Below are 14,919 nucleotides of genomic sequence, written 5' to 3'. Positions count from 1 at the left end.
TTAATGAGGCAGAATTTATCGACTTGTATGGGACAACGCTAATCACAATTAGGAATGCAAAGCAAATACCTAGATAGCTATTGGACGAGTTTTCACAGGATATCTATTTCGAGGTTACCCATGGGCACACATACCTTAGGCCAAGATGTGTCCACCCAAAAACATTTCAAATGAGGTAGCAGAAATTTGTCTTAACAAAAGCATCATTCCACACCGAGTTTGGTTCGAGGCCGAGGGTTTCATTCGAGATCACCAAGGGAAAATACATATAGCTATTTGAATGAATGAGATCGCAACCTTCAATAGAAGAAGAAACATGAAGTGATAAGGAGAAGATGATCTGGAGCCAATGTTTCTTCAAATGGAGCAAAGGATGTCATCCCTTAGGAAAACGATTTCAAGCTTCATAGAACCCTTAGGTGAGGCAACACAATCTATAGCTTTTCTAGGCTCTACTATATTTAATTTGATAATCACCACTCCTCTAGCCATAGAAATCCCTAATATTGTCCCTCTTTCACAATCAAGGCCAACAATCCCAAGGCAAAAATAGAAAAGGGGAACTAAAAGGTCAGTCACCAAGAAACCCAAGATAACCGCTATAGTCCCAATTGTCGACCTCACTGGCGAGGCTGGTTAATCAGTATCTGCATCACCAATCATTGAATAAAATCCTCCATCCTCATCCACAGTCTCACCAGGGTCGTGGGATCCATCCCCGAATACAGCCTCCACCTCTACAACCCTGTCTAAATCCATTCCCCCTGGTACACATGTGGTAACAGAAGAGATGGAAGTGGACTCCACGCAACAATACAATGAGCCTCTCCAAGGCAATGGCACTCACACATCCTCACTGATATCCCTACTTCTAGGGTTAGGCCCACTACCAAGGGATGAGCCAATAGTGTCCACTCAGCAGTCAATGGGAATTGAGCATTACCAAACCATATTCCCTATAAATTTCTCTATAATCCCAAACCCAGTTATCATTCCACCTACCCCTCAATTCACCCTGTCTTCACATCTAGTGAACTCTCCATCGTTCCATTCATACAAGTCCATTGTCAGCAGCCTACCCATTCAAAGAAATTTTCTGGATCTGAACACAGTGCAGGAAAAGACTCTTCAGCATTGGTCATCGACATAGTTGTTTGGATTCATCCAAAAAGATGCACAAAGAACAAAGAGATTACATGATGACCTTGTCCATGAACATGAGTAGCAGAAAAGACAATTACAGGAGGTCACATAAGAAAGGGGTTATCTAGGATAAGCAAACATTGATCTACAAGAACAAGTAGATCATGTTACAGATAAGTTTCAATCACTTTGGCTGATAATATCAAATGTTATCATAGAAGCTCCCGAAGATATTACATCTTGCACATTGGTCAACTACTGTGACCACATCCAGGTAGCATGCTCGAGTTTGCCAGCCTCGAATGCAGACATGAAGAAAAAGTTGGAGATAGTCTGATCAGTGTTTCCTGATCTGACTGAGATATATGCTTGATTAATAGACGCAAATATCAACATTGTCGCTACTGCAAAAAAATCACTTGCAAATGGGTTTTCCCTAATGGACAAAGTGCACGACTGGTCCAACAGCTTAGCCCTAAAGAATCAGTCTGTCTATCCTCCATGAGAAAAAATCCAAATTTTAATTGTTGATAGTAAGAGATGCACAAACTCCATTCGAGTGTAGAAGCTATATGAAAGAATCACCAAAATTTAGGCACAAGTTGAGCAGATAGAGGAGGAATCTGCAAAAACTAAGAAGAAAATCTGAGACCTCGAACCTCTAGTTTGCCTACATGTCCTCGCCCTGAACGAGGTCTGCAACAACATCTAAGAACAATGAAATAAACTACAAAGCAAAAGGCCAAGTCAGCTAACATCTAGCACAACAAAATACTTCATCAAGTAGGCTAAATCCATAGCAATTGCATGGAAATCAGCACTCAACGAATACAACAATTTCAGGCAAGAAACGATAATAGTTGTTCCAGAATTGGGGCCTTCATTTGGAAAGGGAGGCCAATAGAGGGTGAAAGAAAAAATTGAAGCAGTAGCCCCTTAGAGAGAAGAATAGGAGAAGTGACAAGCATAAATACCCATATAAACAATAGCAGGACCCACAACACTTGAGATAGATTAACTCAGGGACGAGTCAAAGAACTGTGGTCGAGGCCTGTTGGGGCCTTCATTTTGAATTTTGAAATTTTTGAAGGTATGAAGAGGGAAAAACAGGTGGTGGGAGCAACGCTCAAGTTGCGGAGAGGATAGTTGGGAAAGGAAGAAAGACCATGCAGTCAAGGGGTAGTTGCGGCAAGGTGTCAAGAGCAAGCAAAAATAGCCAAGTGAACAAGGAGGAGGATGGGAAGTATCCGAGGAGAAAGATAGCATAATGGAATTGGTAGTTTGAGCAGTGGAAGAGTAAATAAAAGGAGAGTACAACATGAAGAAAGGGTCGATATCTGATAGGAGTCACAGGCAGAAGAGAACAAGATCCGAGAACTGGAGCAGTTGCGGAGAGGTCAGAACTGGGCTCGGTCTAAGATCTAAGGAATTCTGTGGCCATGGTATTTCATGTATCTTATCAAAACTTTATTTTGAATGTATTTTTTAATGAATCTTCCAATGAACTGATATGAATGAGTAAATGAACCAATTGTATGGCATCATGTGTATGTGTATTGCTATGATTTATGGGTCTAGTTAAAAGTTTTCTTAATGATATTTCGTAGTATGAATCTGATATCTATAATGATACAATTTTGTCATGAGTGTATGCTTTAAGATGTGTGTGGAAATGTTTGGGTCATCCTTTATATCCTTCTAAATCCATCTTAGTTTCGGTCATGACACGCCTCGAGTGAGACTCATTACCCTTTGGGGTAGGCTGAAAATGTCGGCATTGTCCTATACTACATCAGACCCTTGTTGGGCCCTTGTGCCTGGACCCAGGGTTTTCCCTAATGACAATTTTGTGCCAACAAAATTGTCAATACCTTACGCATTTTTGAGCAGTGAGAGCATCTTTGAGACAAACCCGCATTAGGAAATTACATCATGCCGATATTAAGATCCAAAGATGGAAAGCACCCCGATATGCCCCATCTCATGACACAACCACACATCCTCATCCCACACTATGATCAATACTGACATTCACACCATTTATAATGTTAGCACTAGTTCTATGTGAATTATTTGCACCAACAACTCTCATAGTTCTCAAACATGTCATATGTTGCAAACACATAGACAGCTTAGGATTTAACATCAACCTCATCACAAGGAAGACAATTTTTCCCCTCAAACACCACCCTAGTCATAAGAAATTTCTCCCATTCATCATCAGCCCTCCATGACAAAAATTCTACCACCACCTAATGCTTACGACACACAACATCACATATGATTCATTTCCTTGTCCGTAAGAACCATGATTCGTGTTGTCCGCTCATCATTTTTTGGTGTTGAGACTACTAAACCCACCGCACTGATGGTACCTTCACTAATGATGTAGACCCATCCCATGTACCCATTTTCAACTTCACTAGGTTGTACGATATCAACCATTAAATTATATTCTTACTTGTTGACCAGGACAACTAGGCCTAAACTCCATGGCCTTGTGCAACCCAGTTCACCATTAGATACTCTTTTTCACTCAGACGAATATATTCTAGAGCCCATGACGGAACCTAAATGTCCATGGGATTCCATGAACCATCATTCATTCTTTCTACCTGAAAAGGGATTTGTGCCTATTGATGCACCAAGGCACGATATTTGTGCCATAGAATCAAAAGACTTCCTGCCTCCAAAACAAGTAGATTAGTTACGAATCCAATCTTGACACCAGATGAATTCAAGGAAGGGAACATGTCAAATATATCTCCTAACATTAAGATCAATATTTCAAACAAACCTGGCATAGTCAAAGAGACCTCACTAGGGTCATCTTGCTCTCAAGAAGAGGTGGCCTCATACACTGCTCTATTCCAAGAATATAGGAATATATTTGCATGGGATTACTCTGAAATTCTAGGTATTAGTCCCACCATCATGGAGAACCATTATGAAACCTAGCCTAATTCTCACCCATTAGGAAAAATAGTCTCAGTTCCACCCTTTCTAAGAACCCTTCAGGTGCACCTTCCTGTGTTTTTGTTACATATTGCTTTTTAGTTCCCATATTCTTATGCATAGATGTTTTCACTTGGGGAATTGGATTTTGAAGTTGCAGGTTATTATATGCTTCTTAGCAAACTAATTCCCTTGGTTCCAATTAATAGTTAATGTATCACTCTTCACTCAACATCATAGGTGTTATCACTTAAGAATTCTAATTTCAAAACCGCTCACATTAGTTTGATGGTAAAAAAATTCAGTGCTAGTCAGGTATTGAGTTTTTGTTGCCTTAGAGTCTGAGTCTAAGGAGCCCACTATGCATCCTCATTCACCACTAGTCTCATAATTTACACAATTTCCATGTGTCAACCTTGTTTAAAGGTTATTATGTGCTACAAAGCTCTTTAGATGATTTCATAGCGCATAAGTCAGTTTTAGGTGTTTCCGCAGCGCAACATGTTTCTGGTGATTTCGTAGCGCCTGTAACCATTTTAAAACAAGCACACCTTGGTGAGACAGTTGCGCACAACTCTGGGAGAAGTTGTTGCTGTGACTGGTGATGGCACAAATGATGCTCCAGCTTTGCATGAAGCTGACATTGGGCTTGCTATGGGCATAGCTGGGACTGAGGTTGCGAAGGAAAGTGCCGATGTGGTGATTTTAGATGATAATTTTGCAACAATTGTAAATGTAGCAAAATGGGGGTGTTCAGTATATGTAAACATTAAAAAATTTGTGCAGTTCCAGCTGACAGTTAATGTGGTTGCTCTAGTTTTGAATTTTGTTCCAGCATGTATAACAGGAACTGCCCCCCTCACTGCAGTTCAGTTGCTTTGGGTCAATCTGATTATGGATGCACTTGGTGCTTTGGCACTGGTAACAGAACCTCCAAATGATGAGTTGATGAAAAGATTACCTGTAGGAAGAACTCAAATTTTTATCAGTAATTCTATGTGGAGGAATATAATTGGCCAAAGTGTCTATCAACTCATTGTATTAGCAGTTTTGGAGATGGAAGGAATACGGCTTCTTGAGCTACATGGTTCTGATGCAGAATCAATTTTAAACACACTGATCTTTAATACATTTGTCTTCTGCCAGGTGTTCAACGAAATAAGCTCTAGAGATATAAAGAAGATAAATTTATTGCGTGGCACATTCAACAACTTGATCTTCATTGGAATATTCTTATCAGTGTTTTTATAGTTGTGCTTGTAACTGCAGTCAGTGATTACCGTCAATCATTGTAGTTGCAATTCCAGAGGGTTTGCCATTGGTTGTGACATTAAGCCTTGCTTTTGCTATGAAGAAGATGATGAATGATAAAGCACTTGTGCGGCATCTTTCAGCATGTGAGACAATGGGATCAGCAACATGTATTTGTAGTGATAAGACAGGGACCCTAACAACAAATCGTATGGTAGTTGTAAAGGTATGGATTACTAACAATGTCAAGAAGATTGGAAGTGTTAAGGAAGGTGAGAGTCTGAGATCTGAAATCCATGGAAGTGTGTTGAAATTGCTTTTGCAATGCATATTCCAGAATATAGGGGGTGAGGTAGTGATTAGTGAAGAGGGAAAACTTGGAATTCTAGAGACACCGACTGAGTCTGCTTTGCTAGAGTTTGGCTTATCATTGGGTTGGAAATTTTATAACAGAGTATTGTTTTGGCTTATGTAAAGACAGAGTTTCAGTAATATAATTTGGCTGCTTTTCTTCTCAGGATTCATGAAGGATTTCCATGTTCAGAATGTGTGATTTTATTCTTTCCTTAATGTCTTTTACAGTTGCATAGATGTGTAATCACTCAGAATTCACTGATTGTGCTCTGATTTCCTATATGCATTTATGAACTGTGGTTTTATATGAGTTGTGTTCTGAACATCCAAATGCTAAATGCCCTAACTTCTATGTAAAGTCAAGATCCTTGTTTATTGAGATGTTGTTGACTCCATAGGCCCAATGGAAACTTGTTTAATGTTTTTCCAGCATCTATATTGGTCGCAGTTATTTCACAAAGAGTTAGCCATCTTATCTTAATCAAAATCATTAACCCATCAAGAGAGAGCCCTCTCAGGTTGAGGAGGCTAAGCCTCAGCCTAAAGTAGGTTTGAAATAGTTACTTGAAGTCTTCTTAATTTGCAGCCTTCCAGGGCCTGATTTTGAGATAACATTTTGGTGCGTCTGCCGGGAGCCTGAAGATTATTCTTTCCCGAAATCAAGAGACTGAACTTCTGGAGGTAGCAGGAGTTCAGAAGAATTTTCGAGGCCGCAATCTACCTTGGCGACTCTATTGTTGAAGAATTCGAAATTCATAGATTCATGGTGATTCCACCGGAGTTATGAAGGACCCAAATGCTACCATTCTTATTTCAAGGTATGCATGCATAAATTTTTCAGGAATTCATGGTTTCCCAAATCATTTTCCCAAGGATGCATATTTTCTAAGGAATGGTCCAAAATTCAACGGAGAAGATTTGAGTTTAACTTTGAAGCATATCTCAGATTTTTTTGATTTTACAAAGCTTCTTAGAGTTAAACATGAGGATGTTTGCATTATGTTGTTCTATGATTCATTTCAAGGGAAATGTAAACAGTGGATTGAAAGCTTTCCTACCAAATCCATTAAGTCATTTGAAGACTTTTGGTTTATGTTTTTGGAGGAATGGATAGATAGATCAGAGTTGATGGCAAAATCTCCTTCAATTCAAGGTTTCGAACAATGGAATAATGATCGTAGTAATGGAGAAACAGATGAAAATTTTTCTTTGTCCTTGTCCTCGTATTTAAAGTCATTTGAGTGTAAGGCAGAGGATAAGATGAAATTTTTGAATGAAGTTGCTAATGACATTGAGAAAGACATTGAAGGTTTACAAGGTCAAATTCAGGCATATAGTCTTCATAATCATGATCATTATTTTCAGAAGTTTTCTATGGCAGAACACAAGGAGAGAGTGTTGCTTCCTTTCTCTTTCACGATTGAGGAACTGTACACTGTTGTTGAAGATCAGTTTGCACAACCAGAAAGTTACAAGAATCATCAAGTTGATCAGGTATTCTGGGATCCTATAGCCAAATATATGGAAGAGTTTTACTTTCTAGTGTTTCAGTTTTTCTATGAAGATCAGAGGCAATTTCAGTGGCACTGGTCATCACAATATCATTGTGGCTCTGAACTCCGAGGCAGTGAAAAAACTAAAATATCAGATAAGACAAATGATTGACTGTATTGGAAATTTCACATTGATTGAGCTGAAAGAAGTTTGAATTGTTAGGGTAGGTAGGTAGGAAAATGCAAATAAGCTCAAGGTTGACTGAGCATTTTTTCAGTAGATGTAGATTTCTTTCTCCTACAGTGATCATCAAGCTTAAGCTCGAGGTGAAATCCCAAGAAGATGGAAATGAATGTTTATCAAGAAAATCTATGTTTTTCATAAAAAGGACAAAGCACTGGACCTGCGAGTTCTTAGTGTACTACAGGAGCACACTATCCCAAGTGGAGCCACTGTTATCACTTAAGAATTCTAATTTCAAAACCGCTCACATTAGTTTGATGGTAAAAAAACTCAGTGCTAGTCTGGTATTGAGTTTTTGTTGCCTTAGAGTCTGAGTCTAAGGAGCCCACTATGCATCCTCATTCACCACTAGTCTCATAATTTACACAATTTCCATGTGTCAACCTTGTTTAAAGGTTATTATGTGCTACAAAGCTCTTTAGATGATTTCGTAGCGCATAAGTCAGTTTTAGGTGTTTCCGCAGTGCAACATGTTTCTGGTGATTTCGTAGCGCCTGTAATCATTTTAAAACAAGCACACCTTGGTGAGACAGTTGCGCACAACTCTGGGAGAAGTTGTTGATGTGACTGGTGATGGCACAAATGATGCTCCAGCTTTGCATGAAGCTGACATTGGGCTTGCTATGGGCATAGTTGGGACTGAGGTTGCGAAGGAAAGTGCCGATGTGGTGATTTTAGATGATAATTTTGCAACAATTGTAAATGTAGCAAAATGGGGGCGTTCAGTATATGTAAACATTCAAAAATTTGTGCAGTTCCAGCTGACAGTTAATGTGGTTGCTCTAGTTTTGAATTTTGTTCCAGCATGTATAACAGGAACTGCCCCCCTCACTGCAGTTCAGTTGCTTTGGGTCAATCTGATTATGGATACACTTGGTGCTTTGGCACTGGTAACAGAACCTCCAAATGATGAGTTGATGAAAAGATTACCTGTAGGAAGAACTCAAAGTTTTATCAGTAATTCTATGTGGAGGAATATAATTGGCCAAAGTGTCTATCAACTCATTGTATTAGCAGTTTTGGAGATGGAAGGAATACGGCTTCTTGAGCTACATGGTTCTGATGCAGAATCAATTTTAAACACACTGATCTTTAATACATTTGTCTTCTGCCAGGTGTTCAATGAAATAAGCTCTAGAGATATAAAGAAGATAAATGTATTGCGTGGCACATTCAACAACTTGATCTTCATTGGAATATTCTTATCAGCGTTTTTATAGTTGTGCTTGTGACTGCAGTCAGTGATTACCGGCAATCATTGTAGTTGCAATTCCAGAGGGTTTGCCATTGGTTGTGACATTAAGCCTTGCTTTTGCTATGAAGAAGATGATGAATGATAAAGCACTTGTGCGGCATTTTTCAGCATGTGAGACAATGGGATCAGCAAAATGTATTTGTAGTGATAAGACAGGGACCCTAACAACAAATCATATGGTAGTTGTAAAGGTATGAATTACTAACAATGTTAAGAAGATTGGAAGTGTTAAGGAAGGTGAGAGTCTGAGATCTGAAATCCATGGAAGTGTGTTGAAATTGCTTTTGCAGTGCATATTCCAGAATACAGGGGGTGAGGTAGTGATTAGTGAAGAGGGAAAACTTGGAATTCTAGAGACACCGACTGAGTCTGCTTTGCTAGAGTTTGGCTTATCATTGGGTTGGAAATTTTATAACAGAGTACTGTTTTGCCTTATGTAAAGACAGAGTTTCAGTAATATAATTTGGCTGCTTTTCTTCTCAGGATTCATGAAGGATTTCCATGTTCAGAATGTGTGATTTTATTCTTTCCTTAATGTCTTTTACAGTTGCATAGATGTGTAATCACTCAGAATTCACTGATTGTGCTCTGATTTCCTGTATGCATTTATGAACTGTTGTTTTATATGAGTTGTGTTCTGAACATCCAAATGCTAAATGCCTTGACTTCTATGTAAAGTCAAGATCCTTGTTTATTGAGATGTTGTTGACTCCATAGGCCCAATGGAAACTTGTTTAATGTTTTTCCAGCATCTATATTGGTCACAGTTATTTCACAAAGAGTTAGCCATCTTATCTTAATCAAAATCATTAACCCATCTAGAGAGAGCCCTCTCAGGTTGAGGAGGCTAAGCCTCAGCCTAAAGTAGGTTTGAAATAGTTACTTGAAGTCTTCCTGGTTTGCAGCCTTCCAGGGCCTGATTTTGAGATAACAATAGGCTTCCTCCAAAAGCTTTGCATATCCTGACATCATTTTTCTAAAATAAACCATAGGGTCCATCACCTCAACCACATTTACCACTACCTCCACCTGAACATGGTAAACATACATGTCAGTCAATAGAACCTTCCCATTCATGGATCACCCCATGTTATAGACCCCCATATACTATTGATATCCATGACCATTCAACTTAGGCCCGGGAGCCATTTCACTCGCATGCCCTGAAGATCAGCCTCATTCTACTCTTCTTCACTTATTGTTGACCAACCCTACTCCTGCAGAACCTCATTCATTTGTGACAGATCAAGACGAATGCACCCTTTCATTCTACATTGTTCTTATTATTCCTCTATGCATCATAAGCACATTTGCATTACTTCATCTGCCTCATCAACCCCGCATGAAGACCAACCAATGAGGGCCCCAACCCTTGGGAAAAAACACCTTACCTCCATCATTATGTAGGTCACCATTTTCATGGGGCACCCATCTTTGTGTATGCACATCAAAACCATCTTTACATTCTTTTTGAAATTGTACAAATATATTTTAGGAAAATGTTCCCACCCATATTTTCATATCTTATACCCAACAATAGTTTCTAGTCACCCTTGGTCGAAGCTCGTACATCGTCCACACACATTTACCCTCTTCACGTTAGTCAAAACATATTTCCACCTACCCTAGAGGTCCTATTGACTCCAGGTCCATCCACGTCAGAAGAATTTTTTTGCTTTCACCACTCAGATCTGACCTCAATCTAGGTATTCATATCCATTCATGTCGTCAGGTTTCATTATTATGCCTTGTTGACCCAACTTATTACAGTCTTTTGTCATATTATATCTTGATTCCTTGAAATAACGTTTTGGGTGGTTGACGCTTCTTTCCTTTTGACTTCAACATACATAATCTAGGATCGAGGTAGTTCCTTGGATACTCCCCCCCTTAAGGGACATCCTCGGGTGGCACAATGGGAATCACTATTGCCCATTGATGTCATTGACCACCCTAACATTCAACAACAACGCAAGTTTTCATGTAAGGGTGGTATCATACTTAATGAACATTGCAATTCTCTCATTTAGTTGAAGACCCGCATATCACTTACATTGTGATACGGGACAAGTACCTAGAGTCAAAGACCCATGCATCCATAAACACCTCACTCAAGCAATGCTTCACCTTTTTTTATGCAAGGGGTCACTGGATTCAGTCTATTTGTCAAGAAGCACCACTATGGGCATCAACAGTTATTATCATCATCCATAAACATGTCAATCACCACAGTGTTTACTAGACAAAACTATTTCCTATCTGATTGTAATAATTCATCACTAGTCATCATAACGAGCATGGGACATGCCCGCCTCGTATAAACACTTTTTTATTTTTTAGGTTTTCTTCAGAAAATTTTTATCCTTTGTCCTCGGTCAAGGGGTTTCCCTACTCATATTCACAACAATTTATTCTCTCTCTCAAGAAGTTGATTAGATTCTCAGTCAGAATAGAAATAACGTGATGTATTTTGGTTATATGTTTCTCCTAACCTCATACATCAGGGGGAAATTGTTAACACTAGAAAATCGTACATGCATTTGTACAATCCAAAATATGTCTAAATTCGTCGAGCAGAACATACAGGTGAAGATTTTCCAATTGAAGACATCATGAAAGTTCAAATTTTTAATTTCTCCTAAGGTATTACGGATAAAAATTGGACCGCACAGCTTTTTCTCCAAAAGTAACATGGCCGAAGAAAAATTTGACTCAAGAAATTCGAGACCACTTCACACACTTGGAAGATGATTCCCTAACATTTTCCAATCAAGGACAACCAAATTTGATTTTCCTTGAAGATACGAAGCCCTCAATGGAATCATCTTGTCCTACTCATAAGTCATTATCATTCATGAACCAAGATAGGCAAGATGGATTCCAAGAATTCTATATAAACAAGACATTGGAGAACCAAAAGGAAGTCAATGTTATGCTGGCAAAATTCCTCTCGAAGCAATCCTACATTTCATTGTTGAAGTAGAAGAAGTAAGAGCATTAGTATGTTTTCCATATGGCTTCTTAGCAATTGATCATTCTAGTGAAGTGATCAAGTGGTCAGAATTATGCTCAAAAATTAAAGTGTCAGAATATTGTCAAACTCAGTGCCATATTGAAGAGCTCGTCATTCTGAATCCAATGGTTTGAACGGCACTCAAATCCGAGTTCGTGTCCAGAACATAGAGCAAGTCAACGTTCAAGTTTGACTTGTCTATGTCGCAGGATTGGATGACATGGCAAAGGTCCCAGTGAATGGGGAAGCACCAAGTGGTAGGTTGCCACTAGGTCCTACATATCGCATATCAGGGAAAAGCAAAGGATGTAGGACAAGAATCAGCCCCCGACAGGTTGGGTTGTGATTTGCGGTAATGGCAATCACATATCGCACTAAACAACCCCACCACTGATAAAGTTTCGATTGCAATGACAACCCAAACGTGATACTTTTATATGTTATAGTTTAATATCCTATCGGATCTGTCGTATCACATTGGTTATGTTCCCATGGCCGATTTTCGATTGCGATGAGCACCCCGAATGCAGGATGTTATATATTCTAGTTTAATATCCCATCGGATCTGGAATATCACAATCACAAAATTTTGTTTTGTTAAGAGCCTACAGAACTTGCCAATTGCAATTTGCGATATGGACAACAAGATATAGCCCACTAAATGACTAATTTCTCGCTCCATTAGAGTATTTTGGAGTGGAAATGGGGTTTTTTGTCATTTTTAGAGCATTTTGTGGAACAAATAGTGGAAGAACTAGGATAATTCATAACATCTTCAGTTCTTATCCAAATTGAATGCAAAAAGAGGCTAGATAGCCATTTTTGAGTATTTTGAACTCATTGAGATAGGTTTCAGAGGAATTTGACCATTATAAACACACTTTTGTTGTAATTTGAGCATACTAGAGAGGCCCAAGCCGTTGGAAGTTGGACCAAGGAGATGTAGCCCAAGAGGGGTGAACTCCTTTAACATTTGCTTATTTTGTGTTGTATTTTGATTTTCTTTGTTTTGATTTTTTTGTTGTTCAGCATATATTTTTATGTTAAATTGTTTATAACATCTACATAAGAAACTCTCATGGGAATTAGTTAATTAAGAAAAAGTATTGAATCCTTAAGCACTTGATAAGCAAATGATAAGCATCTTAGGTTTTATTCTGAATTGGGAATTAGCACATCATTACTAATATACTCCATTTTAGATCAAGTTGGTATCAGAGTACTAGTTTTTTCTTAGTGAAAGAAGGATTTAATTGTTTGCAAGTTTATGTCATGCTTACAAGGTTAAAACTCAAAAGAGGAGAAGGGAAGCTGGTTGAAATCCCTATAATTTGCTCAAGGGGAAGAAGATCAAGGTCGCCAAAGTCTTCTACACCAGTACATCCTCAAGTTGTAGAAGTTGTAGTTGAAACTCCTGAGATCATGTATCATGAAGGAGAACCTCTTATGGCAGAAGATGAGAAGACCTTCATAAAGGCTTTCTTTGATATGACAGAGATGGTTAAGATCCTCTATGAAGAGAGGGATAGCAGGTTGCAAGGAGAAAGTCCAAGCCTCCCAATGGAGAAGAATCTTCAGGAGGAGGTAATGGAAAAGGAGGTAATGGGAATGGAGGCAAACCTCCACCATCTTCTTCATCTTCTTTTTCGAAATCATATTCACCCTCTTCCACTAATACCACCGCTACTCATACTCATCATGATTCTTCGAAAGGAACTAGTAAATCACCTTTTTGAAATCTTGATGTTAAATTCGAGTTGCCTATGTATAATGGTGAAGTGAATGCATAGAAGCTAGATAACTTGATTCATCAGTTGGAGGTGTATTGTAGAATCTAAAACCTTCAAGAGGATGATATTAAAATTTAGTTTGCCTCATTGAGAATGGTGGGTGCATCACTTGTATGGTGGGAATCAAGGACTCAATACGAGATCAAAAAACATGGTAAGGTATCTATTTCTTGGAATGATTTCATTGCTGCTATAAAAAGATAGTTCTATCCTTTAGCTCATATGCAAAAATATATCATGAATTGGCAAAATTTCAGATAGTTTCAAGGTCAAAATGTTCAAGAGTATACTCAAGAGTTTGGGAAAAGAGCTCTTATGTTAGGATTAGACTTATAGTCACAAGATACCTTGTTGAAATACATAGGAGGGTTGCATAGATATCTTCGACATACCATTCTTATGTTTATTCCCACGAATCTTAATGAGGTCTATGTTCAAGATACACATCTCGAAGCAAGAGGGAAAAATGTACAGGAAGAAGGTAAGAAGAAGTCATTTTAGAGTAGTAAAAAGGGGAAGAAATTTAAAGGAAACCAGAAGAAAAATGCTTCTATTACGAAAGAAGGGGAGAAACCTATGTGAAGGAATTGTTCAAAGGAGGGTCATGATGAAGTGCATTGCTGGAAGCTTCATCCTTAATTAAGACAAAAGAAATTTAATACTAAAGGGAAAAAGAGGAAAAAAAATGTTGCACAGCAAGACTTGGGTTCCGACTCAGGGGATGAAACTAAGGTTTCGGCCACAGTCACTAAGGGAAAAGCTGTGGAAAAAGCAAGCAAAGAGGAAGTTGTGGCAAGCACCAGCGTAGAAAATAACTCCATTAACACTTCAAATGAGGAAAACATAATTGAGTTGTTCCATATCAGAGTTATTTCTAAACACACCAAGATTGATACGATATTTGATAGTGGATCTCAGGAAAATTTAATTTCTACAGACTTGGTCAAGAAGTTGAATCTGGAATCCATGCCTCATCATAAACTGTATTTGTTGGGTTGGATAACCAAGTATGCCAATTTTCAGGTCACCTGGAAATGTGTTTTCAGGTTTGCAATCACTACCAATTTCATTGATGAAGTTGAATTAGACATTGCGCCATTTGATATTTCTAGGATTGTGATGGGAGGCCCATATCTGTGTGACAGGAAAGTCATTTTCCACCGATCTGAGAAAAAATATAATTTGTTCAAAGATAGAGTGGATTATATCGTGAGATCCCATCGCAGAAACCTTAGTTTGTCTTTAGCAAGTGCAGGGCAAATGAAGTGACTGGTCAATTCCAGCAAGAGTCTCGTGCTCCTTATGATCAAGCAGAAGAATGACACAGAGCAATAATCCTTTGAAGGTTGTGATGTGAAGCTGAAATTTGAATTGGTTGATGTGGTAAATCAATATGGATACATGTTTCAAGAACCAAAATG

The 14,919-nt window shown here is 38.6% G+C and overlaps 1 pseudogene; it reads left to right on the top strand.

The window, feature by feature from the left end:
• The first annotated feature begins 5,446 nt into the window (after window positions 1-5,446).
• On the top strand, window positions 5,447-8,660 carry LOC149212201 (calcium-transporting ATPase 10, plasma membrane-type pseudogene; annotated as a pseudogene).
• Window positions 8,661-14,919: the final 6,259 nt, after the last annotated feature.

Source organism: Pinus tabuliformis, chromosome 1_1 (genome assembly GCF_031772625.1).
Source record: "Pinus tabuliformis cultivar Carrire ecotype Pingquan chromosome 1_1, CPIR1, whole genome shotgun sequence".
Taxonomy (NCBI): domain Eukaryota; kingdom Viridiplantae; phylum Streptophyta; class Pinopsida; order Pinales; family Pinaceae; genus Pinus; species Pinus tabuliformis.
Note: the sequence above shows the minus strand (reverse complement) of the source record. Positions and strands in the feature narration are given on the sequence as shown.